The sequence below is a fragment of the Macaca fascicularis genome, chromosome 4, assembly GCF_037993035.2.
Source record: "Macaca fascicularis isolate 582-1 chromosome 4, T2T-MFA8v1.1".
NCBI classification, from domain to species: domain Eukaryota; kingdom Metazoa; phylum Chordata; class Mammalia; order Primates; family Cercopithecidae; genus Macaca; species Macaca fascicularis.
This window is the reverse complement of record NC_088378.1, coordinates 86645236-86671404: the sequence shown is the minus strand read 5'-3', so window position 1 is coordinate 86671404 and position 26169 is coordinate 86645236. Positions and strand designations below refer to the sequence as shown.

The window sequence follows — 26169 nt, the reverse complement described above, 5'->3', positions numbered from 1 at the left end:
AAATTAACTGTTCTATGTACAAGCCATAACTATAGTACCCATTATCAGATATATTTTTAAATTGCAACAAAATACCTTGAAACAACTTATAGCACCTTGAATACTGACTTACATAAAATTCCACTGTTTAGCAAGTTATCCAAAGACCAGACTACATCCAATACATCTACTATTAGAAAACAAACAACCAAACAAATAGAAAGCAAATACACTTAATATAGGATCAATAGTGCCATCTTGAACTTAAGAAAATGCATATTATTGATAAGGTCTACATTATTCTTCGAATCTTCTAGTGGGATATAAATTTAAAAAGTGTATTCCACAAAGCAAATTTTTTTTTCCTTTTTTTAAAATTTCCAACTTTTATTTTAACTTCAGGGTATGTGTGCAGGATGTGCAAGTTTGTTACATCAGTAAACATGTGCCGTGATGCTTTGCTGCAAAGACCATCCCATCACTTAGGTATTAAACCCAGCATCCACTAGCTATTCTTCCTGATACTCTCCTTCCTCCCACATAAAGCAAATTTTGAACAAATAAAGTAATGCAGATCATAGCCTCAGAACATAATTCAGCTAGAAATCAATAACATAAAAGTAACCAGAAAAATCCTCATGTCTGTAAAGACAGAAGTACACTTAAAAATAACCCATAGGTCAGAGGTAAAATCATAATTGAAATTATGAAACGTCTTCAGCTGAATAGCAAAGTAACAATATACCAAAACTTGTAGGTTGCAGTTTGTAAAACCAACTTATAAAGAAATTTATAATCCAAAATTTATAATCCAAAAGGGGAAAGGGAAGAAAAAAGAAGCAAGGAAAACCATCAAACTGGGTTTATTCTAAAAATCATTTAATATTAAATAACTCACCATTGTAATTACCTGAGGAACAGGATGGGGGGAAAGACCGTATTGTTATAATGGCAGAAAAGGTATTTGAAAAACACTAAACACCCTTGTATAAGTACTCTAAAATAAGGAAGAGAAGCTAACTTTTTCAATTTTATCTAAATGATCTAAGTAAATAAATAAATCAAACCCTACAGGAAACACACTTAATGGGGAAATTTTTAAATTTTAGATTGAGAAGAATGCAAAAACACCTTCTATCACCATTTTTGTTTAACAATGTACTAGAGGCCCTAGCCAGTGTATTAGGCAAGGAAAAACATGATCTAAGGTTTAGAGGGAAAAAAGCTCACAGTATTCATAAACATAATATATATACATATGTATTCCCCCCAAAATGCAGAAAAATTACTAGGATTAATCAGTGAATTTATAGTAAGATTCCTGGATACTAGATCCATTACAGAAAGATAGCAGTTGTATTAACATGCAGTTAAAAAATGAAACTATGGATGATCCAATTCAAAAATACTTTTAATCTAGGAATAAAACAAAAGAAGTGAAAGACCTTAATAAAAGTATCAAACATTATTGCAAGAAATTTAAGAAAACCTAAGTAAATGAAAGAATACAACATGTTCATAGATAGGAAATCACAACACTGTTACCACATAAAATGTTCACAACCTGATCTATATATTAAATGCAATCTAAAGACTCCTGACAGAATTTATATGAGAAACTTCATAAGCTCATTCAAATATATATGAGGAAAAGCAAAAGAACAAAAATATTAAAAATTATCCTAAAGAAGAACAAAGTAGGAGGACTAACTTACTAGATATCAAGACTTCTTCTCATACTTTAGCAGTAACGAAAATGGGATTGACGTAGGGACAAACAAGTACGTCAGTAGAATAGAATAGAGAACCTAGAAACGGTCCTACACATAGGCACTGAATTTATAACAAAGGTGGCATTGCAGAGCAGAAGTGAAAGGATAATCTTTCTAATAAATAGTGCAGGGATAACTGGCTATCCACACAGACGAAAATACGCCATACAGGAAATACTGGTATATCTGACTACATTAAAATTAATAATTTAAATTTATCAAGAGATAGGCTAAGATCCAAACTTCGCACAAGTCACAAGAATATACTCCAAATGGATTGGGCAAAAAAAGGAGAAACCTTACAAATATTAAAAGAAAACCTGAGTGAACTCCTCTTCAACCTTAATATAACAAGGAAATAAGAGAAAATGTTGGTAAATCATACTATATAAATTTTTTTAAATGGCATGGCAAAAAAACACCAAAAACAAAGTCAAAAGAAAACTGACAAACTGGAAGAAAATATCTGTAACATATACCACAGAAAAGGGACTACTAACTTTAACATATAAATAACTCTTAAACATTGAGAAGAAATGGGAAAAACACATTAAAAACATAATTTAAAAAATATAAAACATGGACATTAGGCATATGTAAAAATATTCAAACTCACTTGTAACTAGAAAAATGCAAATTAAAACAACACTGAGATACCATTCCCACTTACCAGACTGGCAAAATTAAAATGTGTGGACAACACATTCTGCTGGCCAGGCTTTGGGAAACACTCTCATATACTACTATTGGAAATGCAAACTAGTATAACCCGTCTGGAGGGAAATTTGGCAAAACTACACATGCACGTAGCTTTTGACCTAGTAATCTTCCTTCTGACAATGTCCTTGAAGATGTACCCCCCAAAACTAAAAAATACATATGTACAAGGCTATTTACTGCGGCACCGTTTGCAGTTGCAAAATGTTAAGGACAACCCAAATGCCCAGACATGGCAGAGTGGTTAAATAAGTTATGGTTAAATCCACATAATGGAATAATATGCAGCTGTAAAAGATGAGGACAATCTCTACTTACCAATAGGAAATGATTTCCGGGATATATTTACTGCGTTAAGAGAAAAAAAAGAAGGCGCAAGAGAGGATATATAGTACGCTATCCTTTGGTAAAGAAAAAGTATAAAACATTCATGTATCTGTTCCTTTGTGCAAAAGAATTACAGGAAGGCTAAAACAGAAACTAAAGAGACTGGTTTCCCATGAGGGACAGGTGCAAACAGGTAGAAATCATGGGAGAATACAAATAGGGCAGCAGGATGGGTGAAGACTGACATATCTTTAAGAGTATCTTTTTATATAGTTAGGACTTAGAACCATTACAATGTTTCATATACCAAACAATCAATTAAAATCAATCACTATGTTGAGAGAACCTAAAAAGGAATGAAAAGAATTACATTTACAAATGAATAATACACATTAAGGGTGATGGGGATGAAAGGAGCTACTTTAAGTAACTTCGGAAAACAGTATTTTGACTATATTCTGCAAGGCTACAGACAAAAAGAACTGTAGACAAACACCGTACTTGAGTCAGTAAACTTGTTTCTCATATGGGTACTGGTTAGTAATTATGAAAATATATACTAGGATTTAACAAACAAATATATCATGGATAATGAGATGCAGGTTTCTCACTGTACAAAGAGTCACAAATAAGAAAAGGAGAAAGGACAGAATTAACATTTTGATGTTGGATAAGGACCATCAGTAAGTCCTCAAGCCTTTTAATATACTGACAGATGGAAGAAGAAATAAATATAAATATACATGTTGCTGCTTGTTAGTATATGATACATTCTTAGCTCTGTCAACAGAGAGGGCTTAAAATGACACCCAGAAGCAATAACAACACCTAGGATTAGATTTTTATTTCTAACTATCATTCACCAATAAAAAAAACCCCAGGGCTCCTTAGAGAAACAGCTAATTCCTAGGTGGAGGAAAGAAAACAGAAGATTCTGGAACATCTTATGGTATAGAAAGTAAGGAAGTACTGAAAAATGATGGAATGCATGTCAAAAAGACACAGAAGCCAACTTGAAAGAGCTCCCAGTGGTCAAATCAAAATCAAAACACTGAAATAAAGTTATAGTATTGGATTATAACCCATAAAATAAAATACAGTTCTGACCCTTGAATAACATGGGTTTGAACCACGTAGGTCTGCTTATACGCAGATTTCTTCTACCCCTGTCCTCACGGAGACAGCAAGAACCCCTCCTCTTCCTCAGCCTTCACAATATAAAGATGACAAGGATGAAGACTTTTAGGATGATCCACTCATGTCTAATGAATAGCATATTTCTTTTCTCTAGCTTACTTTATTATAAGAATATAGTATATAACACATGTAAATACAAAATACATGTTAATTGACTGTGTATGTTATTGGTAAGGCTTCCAGTCAACAGTAAGCTATTAGTAGCTAGGTTTGAGGGGCAGTCAAAAATTATATGCAGATTTTCTACTGCAAGGGTGCCCTTGCATTGTTCAAGGATCAACTCTATTCTTAAGTCCGTACCAATAGGTCACGTGTGGTGGCTCACACCTATAATCCCAGCACTTCGGGAGGCCAAGGCAGGAGGACTGCTTGAGGCCAGGAGTTCAAGACCAGCCTGGTCAACATAGTGAGAACTTGTCTCTATAAAAAATAAATAAATGAATATTTTTTTAAAAGTCTACAGCAGGCCAGGCATGGTGGCTCACGCCTATAATCCCAGCACTTTGGGAGGCGGGCAGATCACCTAACGTCAGCAGTTCGAGACCAGCCTGACCAACGTGGTGAAACCCCGTCTCTACTAAAAATACAAAAATTAGCCAGGCATGGTAGTGGGTGCCTGTAATCCCAGTTACTCAGGAGGCTGAGGCAAGAGAATCACTTGAACCCGGGAGTAAGAGGTTGCAGTGAGCCGAGATCCCGCCACTGCACTCCAGCCTGGGACAACAGAGCAAGACTCTGTTTCAAAAAAAAAAAAAGTTTATACCAATATAAATAAATATATGAGAAAGAAGAGACAGTTCTTGTTTACAGTAAAATTCCTCCAACTAAGTGACAGTCTACAAAATAACTGACCAGTATTCTTTTAAAAGTATCAAGGTCATGAAAAACAAGAAGAAAGTATTATCACAGATTGGATGAAAGAGCCATGACAACTAAATGTAATATAGGATCTTGGAGTGGATCCTAGATGAGAAAAAGTATATTATTGGGGAAACTGGCAAAAGTAGAACAATAAATGTACGAAAGTTGATAGCATTGTACCAATGTTTATTTTGAGATCTTAATAAATGTCCTATGGTTATGTAAGATATTAAAAATGGGGGAAGCAATATGAAAGATATACAGGAATACTCTGAAATATTTTTGCAACTTTTCTGTAAGTCTAAAATTATTTTAAAATAAAAAAAAAATTGGTCAAGTGTAGTGGCTCACACTATAATCCTAGCGCTTGAGGAGACTTGAGGCCAGGAGCTCAAGACTGCCCTGGGCAATGTAGCAAGACCTTATGTCTAATTTTTTTTTTAAGTTAGTCAGGTATGGTGGCATGCACCTGTAGTCCCAGCTACCTGGGAGGCTGAGGTGAGAGGATTGCTTGATCCCAGGAATTCAAGACTGCAATAAGCTGTGATCACACCGCTGCAGTCCAGCCTGGGTGACAGAGTGAGACACCTCATCTCAAAAATAAATAAATAACATTTTAAAAAGTTAAAATGAGATCATTTACAGACTGAAAGAAGCCAGTGAGTAGATGAAATTTATAACACACATTATCTCCTAGCTTGAACATATGACTACCCTAGGATCTGGCAATTCCAATTTTGTGTGAATACATGTGTCCTAAAGCACACGTGCAGTATGTTTGGCTATTACTGGTAAGCACCTCAAACTGCTATCCAACAAGTGCCTATATATAGTATTATACACCAATGAAAAGCAATGAATTCCATACAACATCATGAATGAATTTCAAAATCCTAATACTGAACAAAAGAAGCTAAACATAAAAGAACAAAGTGTGGTTTGGATTTGAGTCCCCGCCCAAATCTCATGTCAAATTGTAATCCCCAATGTTGGAGGAGGGGCCTGGTGGGAGGTGACCAGCTCATGGGAGTGGATTTCCCCCTTGCTGTTCTCATGATACTGAATGAGTTCTCAGGAGACATGGTTGTTTAAAAGCATGTAGCACCTCCCCCTTTGCTCTCTCTTCCTCCTGCTCTGGCCATGTAAGATGTGCCTCCTTCCTGTTTGCCTTCCACCATGATTGTCAGTTTTCTGAGGCCTCCCTAGGCACGCTTCCTGTACAGTCTGCACAACTGTGAGTCAATTATACCTCTTTTCTTTATAAATTACCCAGTCTTAGATAGTTCTTTATAGCAATGCAAGAACAAACTAATACAGTTAAATGCAAGAACGAACGAATACAGTTATATTTATATAAGGATCAAAACCAGGCAACAGCAAACACTAATTTTACAGATGACTACCTAAGTAGTAAAAGTGTAAAGAAGAGCAAAGAAGTAAAAACCACAGGGGTTGGGATACTGGCTATCTTTGGGTGGGAGAAAGCTGTGATTGAAAAACAGCATGTTAGGGCCTCTAGGGTGTTGGCAATATTATTTTTCTTGCCCTAAGTAGTGATTAAATGGGTGTTAGTTACATAAAATTTCATTAAGCTGTATATTTATGTTTTACGAACTTCCTATATGGGTATTGTATTTCATAAAAGGTTGTACTATATAATACAAAAAACACAAAGAAAAAAACAACCTAAGTAATCAGTAAGAGAGACAGATTGACTCCTAAACAAGGGGTATAATATTAATTGATATATTAACATATTTTAATAGTGATAGATGAATATTTTAAGAGATAAGCTTCTAGAAAACCCTGAAGTCATTCATCCCCTTCTTAGCATAGAACTGCATAAATATAATATAAAAACAAAATTCTCACATAATCTTGGCATAATGATTTTAAATACAAACGCACTAAACTTTTAAAAAAGAAACATAACTACATTAAAATGTATAGACTCAGCCAAGACAGAGTTACAAGGCCACAAACACAACGAACAAAATGATGGTTTTCAGAAACTGAACAACAGGCAGAGCAAGCCAGTGGTACCTGAAAGAGAGGAGGCAAATGAAGTGCAGCCCATGACTACCCTGGTTTCCTACCTGGAGCTTTCAGACCACAGTGCAAGAAGGAAGAATGCAAGCCTATGAAGCCTAAAATATTTGCTATCTGGTTATTTGCCAGCTCCTGCCCTAAATAAATGAAAGTGTATGTCCACAAAGAGGCTTGTACCCAAATTTCAAAGCAATTTATTCATAATAGCCAAAAATTAGAAATACCTCAAATGTCCATCAACTAGTAAATGGTGATATAGTCACACAACAAAATAATACTCAGCAAAGAAAAGAAGACTGTTGATAAATGTGACAACATGGCTGAATTCAACATTGAAAGAAGCCAGACACACTTCCTCAATAAAACACACATTGTATGTTACTATTGATATAAATTTATAGAAAATGAATACTATCCAGCAGATGATTGCCAGAGAAGGGAGTGAGGATATGGAAAAAGAGAAGAAGGAGAAGAGGGAAGAATTAGAAAAAGATAGAAGGAAAATGTTGGGGGTGATGGACATGTTTATCATCTTATCCCGGGAACAGTGATTTCATATGTAAAAACTGATTAACTTGAAAACTTTAAATATGTGCAGTTTATTATAAATCAATTATTCCTCAATAAAGCTGTAAACAATACAGACTTCATCCCCCAAATTTTGTTTAAAATATATATAGAGGTAAAAGAAAATCTACAGCTGTTCACAGACCATACAGCAAAATGAGCCTGCAAATAATTCTAAATAAAAAGGGCAATCAAAAAATTACCTTGAGACAAACAAAAAGCAACATACCAAAACTGATGAGATGCAGCAAAAGCAGTTCTAAGAGGGAAATTTATACCAATAAACACCTATAGCAAAAAAGAAGATCTCAAACAGCCTAATATTACATCTTAAGGAAACAGAAAAAGCCCAAAGTTAGCAGAAAGAAGGAAACAATAAAGATCAGAGCAGAAATTTTAAAAATTAGTGACTAGAAAATAGAAAAAGAAATCAATGAAACTAAGAATTGATTTTTTGAAAAGATAAACAAAACTGGCAAACCCTTACCTAGACTGAGAAAAAAAGATCCAAATAAATGAAATCAGAAATGAAAGAAGAGATATTACAATGGATACGTTAGAAATACAAAGGATCATCAGAGATTATTATGAACAACTATATGCCAATAAATTAGATAACCTAAAAGAAACAGATAAATTCCTAGACATATACAACCTATCAGAACTGAATCATAACGAAATAGAAAATTAGAACAAACCAATTACAAGTAAGGAGATTGAATCTGTAATAAAAAGTCTCTCAGCAAAGAAAATCCCAGAACCTGATGGCCTCAAGCTGATTATTACCAAACATTTAAAGAATAACACTACCAAACTCTTCCCAAAAATCCAAGAGGAGAAAATACTTTCAACTCTTTTAACAAATCCAGCATTACCCTGATACCAACACCAGATAGAATATTACAAGAAAACTATGGACCAATATCCTTGATGAACATAAATGCAAAGATCCTCAATGAAATATTAGCAAATCAAATTCAATAGCACATTAAAAGGATCATACATCACAATCAGTAGGATTTATCCCAGGAATTAAAGGACAGTTAAACATATACAAGTCTATAAATGTGATAAACCACATTAACAAAATGAGGAACAAGACTCATATGATCATCTTATTAGCTATGGCAAAAGAATTTGACAAAATTCTTTTTTTTTTAATATTAACTAGTATTTTTATTTTTAATAACTTTAAACTTTAGTGAAAGCTTAGGAAGCAAGAAATCCTGAACTGTTTATCAGATGTTAACATTTTATAGATGAAATAATTCTACAAGTTTTATAAACATGTTCTCCCACATCATAACCCTTTTTTAGTTGGAAATGACCCAGACATCAAAATGAGCATCCAAAATAATTTTAAGATTTTAAATTTCATAAAAAGTTTACCTGCAAGCATTTACCCCATTTACATGTATTTGATTTTTTCATTTTTAATCATTAATCTAGATTACTTTTGAAAACTGAGATATTAGCACTAGGAATTTGACAAAATTCTTTCATGATAAAAAATTATCGAAAAACTAGGTATGAAAGAAATGTACCTCAACATACTAAAGACCACATATGACAAGCCAACAGATAACATTATATTCAACAATAAAAAGTTGAAACCTTCTCTTCTAAGATCAGGAACAAAGCAAAGATTACTACTCTCACCACTTCTCTTCAACATAGTACTGGAAGTCCTTACTGGAGCAAGTAGGCAAGAGAAAGAAAGAAAAGGCATCTATATAGGAAAGGAAGCAGTGAAATTGTCCATATTTGCTGATCTTATATAGAGAGAGCTGTAAAGATTCTACCAAACGGAAAAAAAAAAAAAAACCTGTTGGAACTAATAAGCAAATACAGAGAAGTCATAGAGTATAAAATCAACAGACAAAAATCAGTAGCATTTCTATATCCTAACAACAAACTATCCAAAAATGAAATCAACAATCCCATTTATAATAGTTAAAAAATGAAAAAAATGCTTAGAAATAAATTTAGAAAGTGAAAGACCTACACACTAAAAATTATAAAACACTGATGAAAGAAACAGAAGACACAAGTAAATGGAATGATATTCCTTGTTCATGGATTAGAAGAATTAATATTGTTTAAAAGTCCATACTACCCAGTGATTATAGATTCAATACAATCCCTATTGAAATTACAATGACATTTTTCACAGAAATAGAAAAAAAAAAAATTCTAAAATTCCTATGGGACTACAAAAAACCCTGAATAGCCAAGGCAATTTTGAGCAAAAAGAATAAAGTGGGAGGTATCACACTACCTAATTTCAAACTGTATTACAAAGTTATAGTAATTAAAACAGCATGGTACTGCCATAAAAATAGACAGACTGACCAATGGAAGAGAATACACAGCTCAGAAATGAATCCACATATTTATGGTCAATTGATTTTTGACAGAGGTTCTCTCCCTCTCTCTCCTCCCTTCTACCTTCCACCACAACCTGGCCTAGCACAAAGGCCCTAATCATATACTAGCCCCTTGATTAACATACCAGCCCCCTGCTCTGGACTTCTCAGCCTCCAGAACTCTGAGAAATAAATTTCTGTTCATTACAAATTGCCTAGTCTGTGGTATTTTGTTATAGCAGTACAAACAAACTAAGACAAAGACTTAAATGTAAGACCTGAAACTGTAAAACTACTGGAAAAAAATAGAGCAAAAACTACACAACATTGGTCTGGGCAATGATTTTTTGAATTTTACCCTAAAAGTTCAGGCAACAAAAGCAAAAATAGACAAATGGATTTACATCAAACTAAAAACCTCTGCACAGCAAAGAAAACAACAAAGTGAAGAGACAACCTACAGATTTGGAGAAAATATCTGTGAGCCATACATTTGATAAGGTATTAATACCCAAAATACATAAGGAACTCAAAAAAACTCAAAAGCAAGAAAACAATCTGATTTTAAAATGGGCAAAGAACCTGAATAGACATTTCTCAAAAGACAACATACCAATGGCCAACAGGTATATGAAAAATTGTTCAATATCACTAAGCATTAGGGAAATGTAAATCAGAATCACAATGAGATACCACCTCATACCACCACATTATCAAAATGACAAAAGATAGCCAGTTTTTGCAAGGAAAAAAGAAACCTTTGCATACTATTGGTGGGAATGTAAGTTAGTACATCCATATGGAAAACTACATAGAGCTTCTTCCAAAAACTAAAAGTAGAATTATGATATGATCCAGCAATCCCACTTCTGGGTATATATCTAAAGGATTTGAAATCAATATGTCAAAGAGGTATCTGCACTGTTGTGTTTACTGCAGCACTATTCACAATAGCCAAGTTATGGAATCAACCTAAATGTCCATCAACAGATGAATGGTTAAAGAAAATGTGGTATACGTAAACAATGGAATATTATTTAGCCTTTAAAGAGAGATATTCTGCCATTTTTGACAACATGGAAGAATCTTGAGGATGTTATGCTAAGTGAACTAAGGCAGGCACAGAAAGACAAACACTGCATGTTCTCACTTACATGTGAAATTGAAAAGAATCTAACCTATAGAAGAGAGGTGAATGGTTGGTGGTGACCAAAGGTTAGGGGATGGGGAAATAGGGAGATGTTGATCAAAGTGTAGTTTCAATTAGGAAGAAACAGGTTTTTGGGATATAGTGCACAGCATAATGACTACAGTGTATTATACATTTCAAAATTGCTAAGACACCAAATATCAAATGTGCTCACCACAAAAAAGTGTAAGTATGTGAGGTGAAAAATGTCAATTAGCTTGATTTAGTAATTCTACTTTGTGTACATATAACATCACTTTGTACCGCATAAATATTGTAATTGTAATGACAATTTGTCAATTTACAATAAAAAATTTCTAAACTGATCTTCCCAATCATTCTAAATGGATAGTTGATTTATTATTTGAATACTTATGTAAATAGCTGAAAAGTGAATTTTAACAGAGAAATCATTAAATACATAATAGTTCCCTACCTAACTTGTTATCTAATGATCCTAAGAACTATTCTATGGCTTACTTTTATCTACAAAAGAAGAGAGGGGAGAATGATTTATGTGGGAATTAGTCTCAAATCTGAAATCATCTGAATCATCATATTCGTAAATTCTCATCTCCTTGACATTGACTGCAGGATGAACAGAAATGCTGAAGTACACACACACACACATACATACACACACACACACAGTGTGTAAAGTGCATTTGTTAGCTAAATGGAATAAATCTTTGATTTCCTATGTTGGGAAATTCTGAACCTTACTTTGCTTTTCCCTCTATTTTTGTGTAAAGAGTTTCTTTTTTATGCTTCAGACAGCTAAGAAAATTGACCATGGAGTTTTCCTCTTCCCCTGGGAAAATGTAAGAACATTATGTTAAGAAGCCGTTTCTGCAGAAAAAGAAGTACAAAAGACGCTCTGGAGACCAGAAACAGAGAAATTTAAGCTGAGTGGATATAATTCACAAATCAATTTTTTCAGTCTAAATTATAGTACTATGTCACATGTTACCAGCTGTTCCAATAATAGCTATGATCAATCAAAAAGAAAAATGTTGTTTTTGAAATTACAGATCCCAGAAAGATTGAGATTGTTATATACCACATTAAAAAGAATTATGGCAACTCTAAATTTCAAGGATGAGTTCAGCTTCATAGAACTCTCTACAAAATGCTGACGGAAACATGAACTATAACCAAAATACAAAGAATCGCCTCAGTGTCTCACTTATAGAATACAAGTTAAATTGGTCTTCACTATAGTGACTATTAATTTTAACTTGAATAATCCTTTAGTAAACATTAGATATGCATCCCTTTTATTAAAATATGAATTTTGGGCTGGGTGCCATGGCGCACACCTGTAATCCCGGCACTTTGGAGGCTGAATTGGGCAGATTTGAGTTCAGGAGTTCGAGATCAGCCTGGGCACCATGGTGAGACACTGTCTCTACTAAAAATACAAAAAAAAAACAACAAAAAAAAAGCCGGGTGTGGTGGTGCATGCCTGCGGTCCTAGCTACTCAGGAGGCTGAAGTGGAAGGATAACTTGAGCCCAAGGGGCAGAGGTTGCAGTAAGCTGAGAAAACAAATCATTCTACCAAAAAGACACACATACTTGCATGTTCACTGTGACACTATTCACAATACCAAAGACATGGAATCAACCTAGGTGTCCAACAACGGTGGACTAAAGAAAATGTGGTAGACATACACCGTGGGATACTACAGAGTCATAAAAAAGGACAAAATCATGTACTTTGTAGCCATATGGATATAGCTGGACGCAACTGTCCTATGAGAATTAACACAGGGACAGAAAACGCAGGTTCTCTTAAGTGGGAGCTAAACACTGGGTACTCATAGACATAAAGATGGCAACAATAGACAATGCGGACTACTAAAGGAAGGAGGAAGGGAAGCAGGCAATGGTTGAAAAACTGTTGGTCACTATGCTCAGTTCCTGGGTGATGGGATCACCCATATTCCAAACCTCAGCATCATACAATATGCCCAGATAATAAACCTACAAATGTACATCCTGAATCTAAAAGTTTGGAAAAATAAAATATATATAAATAAATAAGTAAATAAGCTTGAGTAATGCCGCAATTCTTCCCAGGGGAAGCTGATGAATCACTTTAGAGAGGATCTTTATCTGGAAAGAATCACTAATGTGGTATCTCTCAGTTTAGCTTAATGTAGATTATTAGGTACCTTGTTTTGAGGAAAGATATACCAGGACCCACCTTAAGCTTGGCAAGCTTTGGCCTCTTTCTAACATATCACAATATTTGTGTTGTACATAGGCAAACTTGAATAGAGGCCAATGCAACTGCTTATATTAAAAGAGACAGACTCAATCCTTTGTTTTGTTGCTGTGTTTTATTGTTTAAATTTTATGTATTTTATTGTTTTATTTTATTGATTTTGTTTAATTACCAGGGTAATGCCTTCCCATAACAAGCCAAACAATAAAAGGTATGTAATGCAACTGTTAATAATCTTCTCTTCCTCCTTCCTATGATATTCAATATGATCAAGATGGGAGTGAATCATTTCACTCTCCTTTATGATCAAAGGAACATGAAACTTTTATCTAAGTGTATGTTAACCTAATGGGAAGATACAAAATATTTTATTTAGCATCTTAATTTTTTTCACTTAATAAACCATGGATACTCCCAAATTCATTAAAAAATAATAAAATTAAGAAGTTTGGTTAAGGATAATTAATCTCCCAGAACATAATCAAATCTAAGTTTGGGCCTGAAAAGCTCTATCCAGCCTCTTCAGAGGGTATCTTCAGTCAACATGGTCTGCTTCTTAAAAAGGGAATTAGAGAAAAAAAGAGAAAGGCAACAAGGGAGGAAAACTAGGCTAAACTTCTATTCATCTTGGCTCTTTCCCATCTTCTCCCTCTTCATGGAATTTGAATCATCCACACTAATCAATCATATTATATATTACTTATTTATAGTATATGTCAGACTCTGGACCAGGTAGAGCTCCCCACTCTTGGGAGCTCATCATCTTAAAGAGGCAGCAAGTTTGAAGAAACCTAAAAGAAACTGGTGAATTTGATTACAGGCTCACATGAACCATGTAGTATAGTAGTCTTCTCATTACTAAAGACTTCTCAACCCTAACACTAAAATGCTGGTTTTATGGAATTCCTTTAGATGCACTACGACTCAACACTGAAACTCACACTGATAAAGGTTTCATATTTTAAGAGTCTCTTATCAAAACCTGTCAAGTGTCATCATAAGACATTTTATATCCTAATCCCAAGCCTCTAAGCATAGTGCCTGACACATGGCAGGTGATCAATGGTTGCTTGATAAATAAGAAAAAGCAACACAAACAAAAAATAACACGTCTCCTTGTAGAAAAACTAACCAGTGGTATAATGTCAGTCTAAAATATACTTGAGAAATGTAATACAGATTTTTTAGTGAAAGAATATGAAGCAAACTTATATGTAGATTACTTTCCCTAAAATATTTTGATATGCAAAACCAAAACTGACAGCTAAAGTTCTAACATGATCTGAACAAGATAAAGATTACCTGGTCTTAGGGAAATTTAAGGAAGGATTCCTATAAATGAGATGACAGATGAAGCATAAATAGAAATATGTAATGAAGAAGCTTAACAGCTTCCTAAAATTCTTCCTTAATTTAGCGTTAGAAAAAGAAACCCGAGATTCATGCAAATTTTTTAAATGCTGTGGTATTACATTCTTAGCTGGTACTAACACATCTGAAGTCATCTGTAGTATAAGAGTCAAGAAACATCACTTTGCAAATATTATGACTATGGTCAGTAGAGACAAAGTGAATTTATTGCTATGATTAAACTGAAATTTTCCACTTCATTTTCTGAAGTTTGGTTGTTACTACCGTGGAACTCACAAACTCAGAGCCTCCTTTCAATTTCTAGCAGGTGATACTCAAAATGGTGTTGATATGTAAAGGAACCTAAGACTAACACTTCTGTTTCAGGAGTCTTAGATGTGAATTATTTGGAAGGGAGTAGGCAGAATGGAGAGTAGAGAAGGAAAGAGAAATCAGTAGAATACCATAAGAGATCCCAACAATAAAGAGACTTCAGTTAAGAAGACAAGCAGAGACTGAATCTGCCAATATTCCTTGACTCCAAAAACACAAAGGTTGTTCTCATGACTTTAAAAAAAAATTAAGATGAGCAAATCATCAGCAGCAAGCAAGCATCATGAGACAAGCCTTAGAATGAATATGCATCAATGAGATAAGTATGTCATCAATGCATTGAAGTGCTTTTTTTCAGTAGAAAAGAAATAACTCTGTATTTGGTGGTAAAATGAGGTAAAGCAAGGCGTTATCTCTGAGATCAGGTACATTTTACAAGAAAATAGAGGTGCCTCTGTATTTTATTTTTCAAGGTATAATCTTTACTATTAGATAAAACACATGGCTAGTGAGAAGAAAAAAAGACACTGTAAATTTATCTATTTTATATAAATAACTTAGGGATACAAAGAACTGGCACTATAAACAAGAAACAGCACGAATAGATTCCTTGTCAGATATCAGGTAACAAAGGCACATTAATATGATTCTGTAATTTAAAGGGTTCCAAGCAGCAATCTGAAAGTTAGAAAAAAACCTCTTTTGACTAGTACTTTTTCAAAACAGAATTCTACTATAATACCTGAAAATGGCATGCTTGTTTCCAACTATTTTGCAAGATAAAAATGTAACTTAAGCAAATATCAAGGAAGCTTAAAATAAAGTGAAACAACTTATGTCTAAAACACACAAATAAATGTTTTGTAACTTCTTTAACTCAGCCTGACACAGTTTTTGGAATTAAATTACCTACATAAAAATTAACTCATAAATGGTTTTAGATACATACTTTTAAAACCAGCAAGAACCTATCACATGAATCATTACTCTATAACTCTAAATAATACGAAACTGGTATATATTTAGGTCTGCCAATTCTTCCTCAAACAACGAAGACATTAAAATACTTCTTGTTAAATCAATATGACTACACAAAGAGAAGTCAATTCCCCTAAAGAGGAAAAAGGTGATGAATCAAGCTTAATGTGATGAATTAAGCTTAGCATTGGTTATTTGAGAAATTTTGGCAAATGTTTTAGATAGTAGGCAAAAATTAGTCAAGCAATTTATAAGCAAAACACTAATAATCATTTACATTTTACTGTATCAGTCAATAAGACGAGTAAATTATAAGTCCAATTTTAAATATAACAACTGAAAAGATGACATCAGAAATCCAGAGCCTGCCTTACTGACCCTCTAGAAACAAGAAGTCCAAAAGATTCCACCGTGAGAAGGAAAAAAAAAAAGTATACTCTTTAAAATGGGAGTTATTAACTCAGGGCCCATGGAGAAGCTTTAGAGGATCTTCAAACCACCTAAAATCACATGCAATTTGGAGTATGTTTTTATTCTTTTGGGGATGGAGGGGCGGGGCGGGGGAGTGAGTATGCAGGTCTTGAGCCTTCATCTGAAAGGAATATGCTATCTAGAAAAGATGTGAACACTATTATTATACTTGGTTCTTTGTGCTTTCAACCTATGAAAAGTCTCCTAAGTAAAAAGACAGAAAAAAACTGAACAGTAGCTACCCATTTAATGCTTCAAAGTCAGCAAATTGTCTGGGATCCTTAATGTCAGTGCCTGTTTCCCTATCTGAAACTCATGGATGAACGCCACACACTATGCATAAAGTAGCCTTCAGTAGGTGAATTTGGCAATCATAAGTACACTTCATAGCTTCCCTAACATTAAAAAAAAAAAAAAAGAAGGCGGCAAACTAAAAAATCCACCATTCTGAGACCACTTTTTCCTAATCTAGAGAGACTGATGGCAATCCTTTTCCAATCATGATAAATGCTATTACCCAAGCATTTACACCATCTTAAAGTACAAAAGGCCTTCTAGGATGTAGATACTACATTTTGTGCTGGAACAATAGTTTCTACTGTTCAAAACATTATGTTTTAATAAAAGAAACCAAAAAAATCAAGATCTAAGTAGACAAGCAGAAGCACTAGTGCACTCAGGTTCGATGAGTGGACCAGGGAAGAATTAATCTGCCAGTATGCTTCTTTCTCATGTGTTTTCCTTCTGTTTTAATAGTATGTTTGAATTGATGCCATATGAATACACTTTGTAACTTATGGTTACAAAGTTGGCTGAATAGATTAGATTTTCCTGAACCAGGTAGGAGGTTCCAGAGAGGGAAGGGCTGGGGGAAGGAGGGATAAAGGCAGCCTTTTCCAATCTTCAAGAGCTCTCTTTTCCATGCCACAGTGTGAAACTATCTTTTTCAAATTAGTGTTTTGCATCACTAGGTCCAGGAGAGCTTCTGCAGCCAGCTTAGCTCCCCTCAGTTGCCTAGTTACCTCACTGACCGTTGTCCCAAGAGTAACAGGCCTACTCTCCAAGATGACACCTGAACTTCAGAAAATGTATTTCTGTTTGCCAGCTGAGGTCTGATCCTACTAGATACTGTCCCACACCTTCTGTTTCCCTCTCCTCCTTCCCCTGACTAAGTGGCTATTGCCTAATGCCAGATCTCAGCTTTGACCATGGTGGCACCAGCTCCAGCCTTTGGTCTTTAGGGCTGGTGCCAGGCCTTCAGGTAGTTCCTTAGTGCTGGTGCGTTCTGAAATCTGTCACCACGCTGGCCTCTCAGCTCCCTGCCCCCAGTGCTGTTTCACCTCTCTGCTGGGTTTCAATCACTTTAAGCAGCACTTTGGGGTTTGCAGACTTTTTTTTTTTTTTTGCCTTCTAAAAATGGTGTTTATGCTGTTTTTTTAATTTATTTTTATTTTCTCTGTTGTTGTACATGCTTTCCAGTAAGAAAAGGGGTTTTTGAATCTGAACTATAAGTTACAGATTGTGACAATACTACCATGCAGGCAAAAGCCTTCCTCTGAGAGAAAAGGGGAATCTGAAAGGTAGCTAGACCACAGATTTCACTTCTTCAAAACATATAATATTATTCATATTCACTTAGGGAATGACTTGCCAATGTCTGTGACCTCTAGAGGAAGGAAGATGAAATCATCTTAAAATATTATGAGGATTGGCCGGGTGCGGTGGCTCACACCTGTAATCCCAGCAATTTGGGAGGCCGAGGTGGGCAGATCATGAGGTCAGGAGCTCGAGATCAGCCTGACCAACATGGTGAAACCCTGCCTCTAAAAATACAAAAATTAGCCAGGCGTGGTAGCACACGCCTGTAATCCCAGTTACTGAGGAGGCTGAGGCAGGAGAATCGCTTGAACCCGGGAGGTGGAGGTTACAGTGCGCCAAGATTGCGCCACTGTATTCCAGCCTGGATGACAGAGTGAGACTCAGTCTTTAAAAAAAAAAAAAAAAAAAGAGGATTAAGAAGAGAATCTTACGCTGGAACACTAACAGCTCTCAAACTGGACCAAGGCTGAGTGAGAGAAGAATACAAAGAAGGAAAATGCGGCCAAAACAGGTACAACATCTGAACTCCTTCTAGAACACAAGCTAAAGCTGCAGTTATCCAATATATAATTGTAATGTTTAAGATCATACAGATCAGTGCTGTTTAATAGTGCTATCTAGAAATGCAAGCACATATATCATTTTAAATTTCCTAGTAGTCATATTTAAAAAAGATGAATTTTAATAATACATTTTATTTAACCATATGTTCTAAAACATTATTTCAACATAGCAATACATATCAGTTATTAGTGAGATATTTTACATTCTTTCTTTTTGCATCGAGTCTTCAAAATGTGGTGTGTTATTTTATACTTACAGCACATCTCACTGCAGTCTAGCCACATTTCAAGTGCTCAACAGCTATACATCATTAGTGGCTACCATATTGGAAAGTACAAACAGAATTAAGAAACTATTTTAACTATATCTTTCAGTCGGCTTGCCATTTCTCTATTATATGTTTCCCTCATTCAGCCTTGTACTGTTACTAAAATGAGCATATACAAAGAAGTTATGCTAGACACTGTAAACAATATATTGTTTGTATATAAACAAATGCAATTGAAATTGCTTAATGATTCTTTGAAAGATTTTGTTTTTCTCTTAGCAAGGCTAAACATATTTTTTGAAATGTATGTATAATTATCAATTTGTTAAGCAAGTTACTCTACGAAGTCAATACAGAAATGAACTTGGGAGTTGGGCGCAGTAGAGTGCACCTATAGTCCCAGCTACTCCGGAAGCTGAGCCTGGAGGATCCCTGGGCAACATAGCAAGTTCTCATCTCTCAAACAAACAAACAAAAAAAGTGAATTTCTACTCAACCAGTGTGCAGACCACATCTGGACTTCCAAAAGGGTTTGATCTAAAATTGCAAGGATTTATCATACATATGTATTTAAATACACTATATGTTGTTTAGAGGTTAAGACAACTGCCTTTATCTGCCTAAAATCCTAAGTAGGTTCTTAAAAGAAATCATGACTAACGGACTTATTATACCAAAGAAAGGGAACAAAATATAAACAATTTTAAAATGATATCTGCATTAAAATGGTTATTAGACATTAGATTTTAATTGTCCTTCAGATCTTTTCCAAGCATGATATTTAAAACTCTTCTCTTTTTAAAATGCTGCCTTGCAACCACATCAATCTAACGGTGAAGCACAGCCTGTTCGTAACTACTGGTAAATAGACTTCTAGACAGCAAATGATCCCTGAAAGGCCACATTTCCATTGAATAATAAGACCACAGTACTTTGTACTATCCTATTGTACAAATGCAAGGAGCATAACAAAATGACATCAGTGAAAAGAAAATTTTATAGAAAAAAGATAAATGCTCTCTTTTTGTATGAGGTAAGAAAAAAATTATATAGCTTTCCAAACGCTCAAAACTGTAAACCAAGAAACATATTTCACAGTGACTTTTTTAAAGTTAGACTATCCTTAGTAAATTGTTTTTGGCTTAAAATTAAAAGGCCAGATATTACTAATGGACTTAAATGTTTTCTTGAGTGGAACTGAAAATCCTTTCCAATTCACAATACATTTTCAACTATAAACCATTTTACTTGTTTCCTTCATTTCTAATTTCAAATGAACAGAAAATCTAGTCTTGTTCTTAAATAATCTCTAGAGACAAGTTTAATCTTTCAACATCCAGTCTTTGAATATTTTGTACAAATAAACCCAAACTACTAATATTTCATTCAAAATAAAAAGCTTCACTTTTAAGTTGTAGTGCTGACATCTAGAAATCTGCTTTTCAATAATGATCTGTCAACAGTACATACTTAGTTATTCATTTATAAATTTTCTCATAATTACATCCTCCAATTATTTAGGAACACCTAAAGACACCTTGCCAAGAATTAGATACTCCTGAAGAGCTTAGTTCCAATCTTGACAATTTATATAATCCAGTCTGTTTGCTCAAACGTACATTGCATATTCTAAGAAATATAGTTAGTAACTACAACACGTATTATTAGTTCCATATTAATAAAAGTGTGCTTAACCAAACTAACCTTGGTGTAGTACTTTACAGTTATACAGACTCCCTTTACATTTGTATACCTCATTTAATCTATATAACAATTCCATGCAATTCTTAGTGGGTCTTAGACTATCAATCTACATTGGATAATATTAACTTGCTACATCTTAAATTAATAGGTTTGAGGTAACATGTTCACGCCCACTTGCAGAGAGTCAGCCTTTACCACTGAGAAGTTTAAGAATTTTTAGCAACAGCAAATATATGAACATAGCAGTCATATTGATAAATACATACATGAATAAACTATCAAATGGACAGGCGGTAAGGAGCATTCGTTAGTTCACTCATTCATCCATTTACTCATTTTTTGATTTTTTGAGCACCTACTGTGTGGTAGGCACTGTTACAGTTGGACTGGATATCTAAATGGCATTTATTAGAAGGGAATTTATATTTAGAAGTAATTGAGAAATGATAATCTATTCTTACCATGAGAAATTAAAAGAATACTGGGAAAACAATCTAACTAGTGAATACACTATTAATAGAAAGTAAAACTAAAAATGAATCTATAATTTGATAGTCTAAAGAGAAGCAAGCTGGAATAAAAACAAAATCAACATATCCACACTAATGGACCAGATATCAGAAAGGGGTCGCATGTTGATCTTTTCTTTAGGGGAATAAATTTAATCTAAAATATGTACTTGAGAATAGGCAAAGTGTAAAGCACTTTATTACACTCTGTGAGGATCAAGTAAACAGCTCATATAATACAAGGCAAAATAAAATAAATGCTAATAATCAAATAATATGGGACTTCAAACATAGGAATAATTAATTTGGACTTGGGATATAAAATGTATAATAAATAGGTTGTGTTGTTTTTTAAAAATACGGTCCCACTCTGTCCTTCAGACTGGAATGCAGTGGTGTGATCATAGCTCACTGCAGCTTTGAATTCCTGGACTCAAGTGATCCTCCCACCTCAGTCTTCCAAGTAGCTAGGGCTACAGGCACGTATCACCATGACCAGACAATTTTCTGGTTATTTTTTGTAGAGATACGGTCTCACCATGTTACCCACCAGGCTGGCCTCAAATTCCTGTCCTCATGTGATCCTCCTACCTTGGCCTCCCAAAATGCTAGGACTGTAAGCACAAGGCGGTGTGCCTGATAATACTTTAGTTTTATTATAGGCATTCCTAATCTTAGATAACTGAGCTATGGTCTCTAATTTTAAACTTCTTTAGTATCACTTCAAACTGAGTCATTTTAAAGAAAATACTCAATGTGAAAAACAGAAGCCGCTGTCTGAAAAAGCAATACATTATGACCCAGCTTTACCTGATGTTGACTTGAATTTTAATAGAGTGCATAAAGAGAATCTCAGGAATAGGAGAAAGTGTGAAAAGGAAGAAGCACAAAGGAAATCTCCATGATGATGCTACAATACAAATGAATTGCAGTGTCAGGATGCTAACTCTCAAAGACAATCCTGCAAATGTGCTTCCATAATCAATATATTTAGCAGACTAAGAGGTGTATCTAGAATTTAGGCCCTTAATTTTGAGTAACTTTTTCCCAACATGAAACAAACTACTCTAAAAAGAAACTATATCTATATGTTATGTGTTCCCCAAGTCATGTGTTGAAACCCTAACCCTCAAAGAGATGGTATGAGGTGGTGGGACCTTTGGGACGCAATTAAGTCAGGAGGGTAGAATCCTCATGATGGGATTAATGCCTTCATATGAGACTCAGTAACACTTGCTTCCTTTCTCTCTGCCATGTGAGGATACAACAAGAAGGCCACCATATGGAAACCAGGAAGAGGGCCTCACCAGAACCTGACCATGCTGGCACCCTAATTTTGGACTTCCCATCCTCTAAAACCAGGGAAAGTAGATATCCGTTGTTTAAGTTACCTAGTCTACGGTATTCTTATTATAGCAGACCAATCTGACACCGTATTTAGATAAATATTTAAATACATTTAAACTAATGGGGAAGGCGAAGATGAAAATTAAATAAGCCTGTTCCCAAATTCCAATTATTTCACACAACAGTATTCTTTCATGTGGTAGCATCGATAGTTTATAAACCTATCCCAAATTTTCAGTGTCTTATATTGTGTATGTATAATGTATGAAGTGCAGATATAGAATATATCTAATGAAAAGTATATGTACTATATTTATGTTTGCTATGTACATATCACATTTTTCTTTACATTGTAAAAAATTAAACTGAATTGTTTATTTTCAAATAACTACCATATTTCTTAATAAGAATATTTTTTAAAAAATTATCATCTTGTATTACGGGCTTTCTATTATACTACATATGAAAGAGGACATATGATAATGATTTAACATTCTTGATGCATCAGACTGAAAATTAGATATTTACAGACCATGTCTATAACAAAATTCTAATTGGATAATTTCCCCCTTGTTCTCATTGTGAAAGATAAATAAATTTAATTTGGTTACTGGCACGGTCTATGGGGCTAAGCACAGGATGGTGGTTAAAGAAAACATTTAGAGTTCCAATCTTGGTCTGTTGTTCCACTTCTAATCTCAACTCACTGAATGCTCTTGGATAAGTCATAAACTAAATGACTTTTCTTGATTTCCTCATCTGTAAAATGGAAATAACTGTCTTACCTCCCGAAGATACACTACTTAGATTAATTAATAACTGGGTAAAATACTGTGAAACAGAAAGTGATGAAAGTGTTCCATGAAATTATAACTTAAAATTAAGTCATTATTGAAACTGACTTTTTAAAAAGTATGTTGCTTGCATGGTTTGTCTCCTCAGTCATCGTCCACAGGACTCTGAGAGGCCGTGGGAATATGAAGCAAGACATGAAGCCAAGTTTGATCTCCAACATTGTGTAAAGGGACTGTACACCATGGGACACAGCCCTAGCTAACCTAAGCCTAGATAAAGCCTGGGAAGAGTGACTCAAGCTGAAAGTAAAAGTACTTTTAAAAATGTACACTGAACACTCCAATTGCATTTGTGAAAAGATCACCTGACTCATTTGAATCTTTATCTTTCAGGGTGTGGGACAGCCCCAAAATAAGTGAGAACTTACGGTTTAGAATAGAAAGCCTCCACTGGCTCCACAAAGGATCTATAGTTTAGTAATACAACACCAGGCTCATTTAATCTACAGCACTAGAAGAATTAAAAGATAAATGATCATCCAAAATGAATTTCATGTAACAATCCTAAAAGACTGAGGTTATTGTTCAATATAAAACTTTTTATCTTTCCTCCTCTAAATTATAAATTGTTTACTAAAAGATGTAGAAATTGTTGATTTGAAAATTAATTTGGTAGAACTGCTTTAGGTGTTTATTTTACTTACCTATTCCTTTCTCAAATCACAAAGATCTTAAATGGATACAAACATCTCAAGAAATATGCACCTATTCTTTATTTCAATTCAACAAGTAATTAGTGAGCAAACACAGTGTCAACTGTTCTAAGGTTATGCATAATATAACTTTTGTAAATTAAATTCTATGTTCCTGCAAAACTTCTGTTTTCAGAAGATGGAGAGAAGGTGGCAGTCTGACAAGGGAGCTCAGGATCCAAGGAACAAAACGATGGGTTTTCTTTTTGTCTCATGTATTTGTTTCTTTGTTTGTTTGTTTGGTTCGTTGATTGGTTTCATGTATTTTCTTTTTGTCTCATGTATTTCAAACTGGGTACTGGAGACGCCAACAACCCAAAAACACCAATGGGAGGAGACCCAGGAAAAAAAAAAAAAAGCCCCAAGAAAAGCATGCCCTCTCTATCCAGGAAGCAGGCCAGCCTAGCAAGACAGAAGCTTTTCAACAAGAACCACTCCACTCTAGCTAAACACCACAGAAAAAAACAGCAGCCCACCCCCAACCCTACCAGCAAAGGCCAAGTGGTGAAGCTAGACATCCATCCTCTGTAGGTTGTAAAAAGAAGTCCCAACCTTCTGCTGGGGTAGGAACAGAGAAGGTTGAGTGGGGGAGCCACCCACAAAGATATCAGTGAAGACCAAGGGGAGACCATTCAACTTCATTCCTAGGTTAATTATCTTCAATAGTAGCTCCTACTGAATCAATCTGGTCAGGAGGCAAAGAGTAGGGAAAGAATAGAGTGTATTACAGAAATTCACAAGAAAGTGCTAACTCACCATTTAAGTACTGTTTATAGCCAGGTGTGGTGGCTCATGCCTGTAATCTTAGCACTTTGGGAGGCAGGCAGATTACTTGAGGCCAGGAGTTCCAGACCAGCCTAGCCAACATGGGGAAACCTCATCTCTACTAAAAATACAAAAATTAGCCGGGTGTAGTGGCACATGCCTGTAATCCTAGCTACTTAGGAGGCTAAGGCACGAGAATCACTTGAACCCAGGAGGTGGAGGTTATAGTGAGCCGAGATTGTGCCACTGTAGTCCGGCCTAGGCAACAGAGTGAGACTGTCTCCCCACCCCCGAAAAAAGAAAAAAAAAGTACTGTTTATAGAGCTCCTATTGTTATAAGGCACTAGGCTGGAGAAATAGAAGGAAAGATATATTAATAGATGGAGGCTGACAAAAACTTAAAAAAATAAAGTGGTGTCTAGTGATCTTTTAATTCAAGTCTATGATTTGCCCTAATGACAAGACTATATCATAAAAATGAGTTCATATAAGAAAAAAAATGGGTTATAACAAAAGGAAAATACTTTAAAGAGGTTTGGAGCCCCTAATTTTCTAATTTATTTTATTCCTTATTTATATTTATATTATTTTATCATTATTCCTAATCAGACTGAAGTTGCAACATTTCTGTACATGCTTAAAGTCACATAGAAATGTATACTGCCAACTCTTTGTGCTATCTTCCAATTAGGAAAAAATTAAATGAACCACAGTGAAGAAGTAGATTATATGAGGAAAACCTTTAAAAATTAGTGGAAGAAGTTCAACATACGCAAATCAATAAATGTAATCCAGCATATAAACAGAATCAAAGACAAAAACCACATGATTATCTCAATAGATGCAGAAAAGGCCTTTGACAAAATTCAACAGCCCTTCATGCTATAAACTCTCAATAAATTCGGTATTGATGGAATGTATCTCAAAATAGTAAGACCGATGTATGACAAACCCACAGCCGATGTCATACTGAATGGGCAAAAACTGGAAGCATTCCCTTTGAAAACTGGCACAAGACAGGGACGCCCTCTCTCACCACTCCTATTCAACATAGTGTTGGAAGTTCTGGCTAGGGCAATCAGGCAGGAGAAAGAAATAAAGGGTGTTCAATTAGGAAAAGAAGAAGTCAAATTGTCCCTGTTTGCAGATGACATGATTGTATATTTAGAAAATCCCATCATCTCAGCCCAAAATCTCCTTAAGCTGATAAACAACTTCAGCAGTCTCAGGATACAAAATAATGTGCAAAAATTACAAGCATTCTTATACACCAATAACAGACAAACAGAGAGCCAAATCATGAGTGAACTCCCATTCACAATTGCTTCAAAGAGAATAAAATACATAGGAATCCAACTTACAAGGGATGTGAAGGACCTCTTCAAGAAGAACTACAAACCACTGCTCAGTGAAATAAGAGGACACAAACAAATGGAAAAACATACCATCCTCATAGATAGGAAGAATCAATATTGTGAAAATG

General features: G+C 34.8%; 1 protein-coding gene and 1 non-coding gene across 9 annotated transcripts in view; both read right to left on the bottom strand.

The window, feature by feature from the left end:
• RNGTT (RNA guanylyltransferase and 5'-phosphatase) overlaps positions 1-26169 on the bottom strand; it is a 333967-nt gene that overhangs the window by 72495 nt on the left and 235303 nt on the right. The window lies entirely within an intron of this gene.
• Positions 23288-23473, bottom strand: LOC123573200 (small nucleolar RNA SNORA73 family). Its single transcript, XR_006697931.2, has one exon. It is a non-coding gene; the product is annotated as a small nucleolar RNA SNORA73 family (small nucleolar RNA).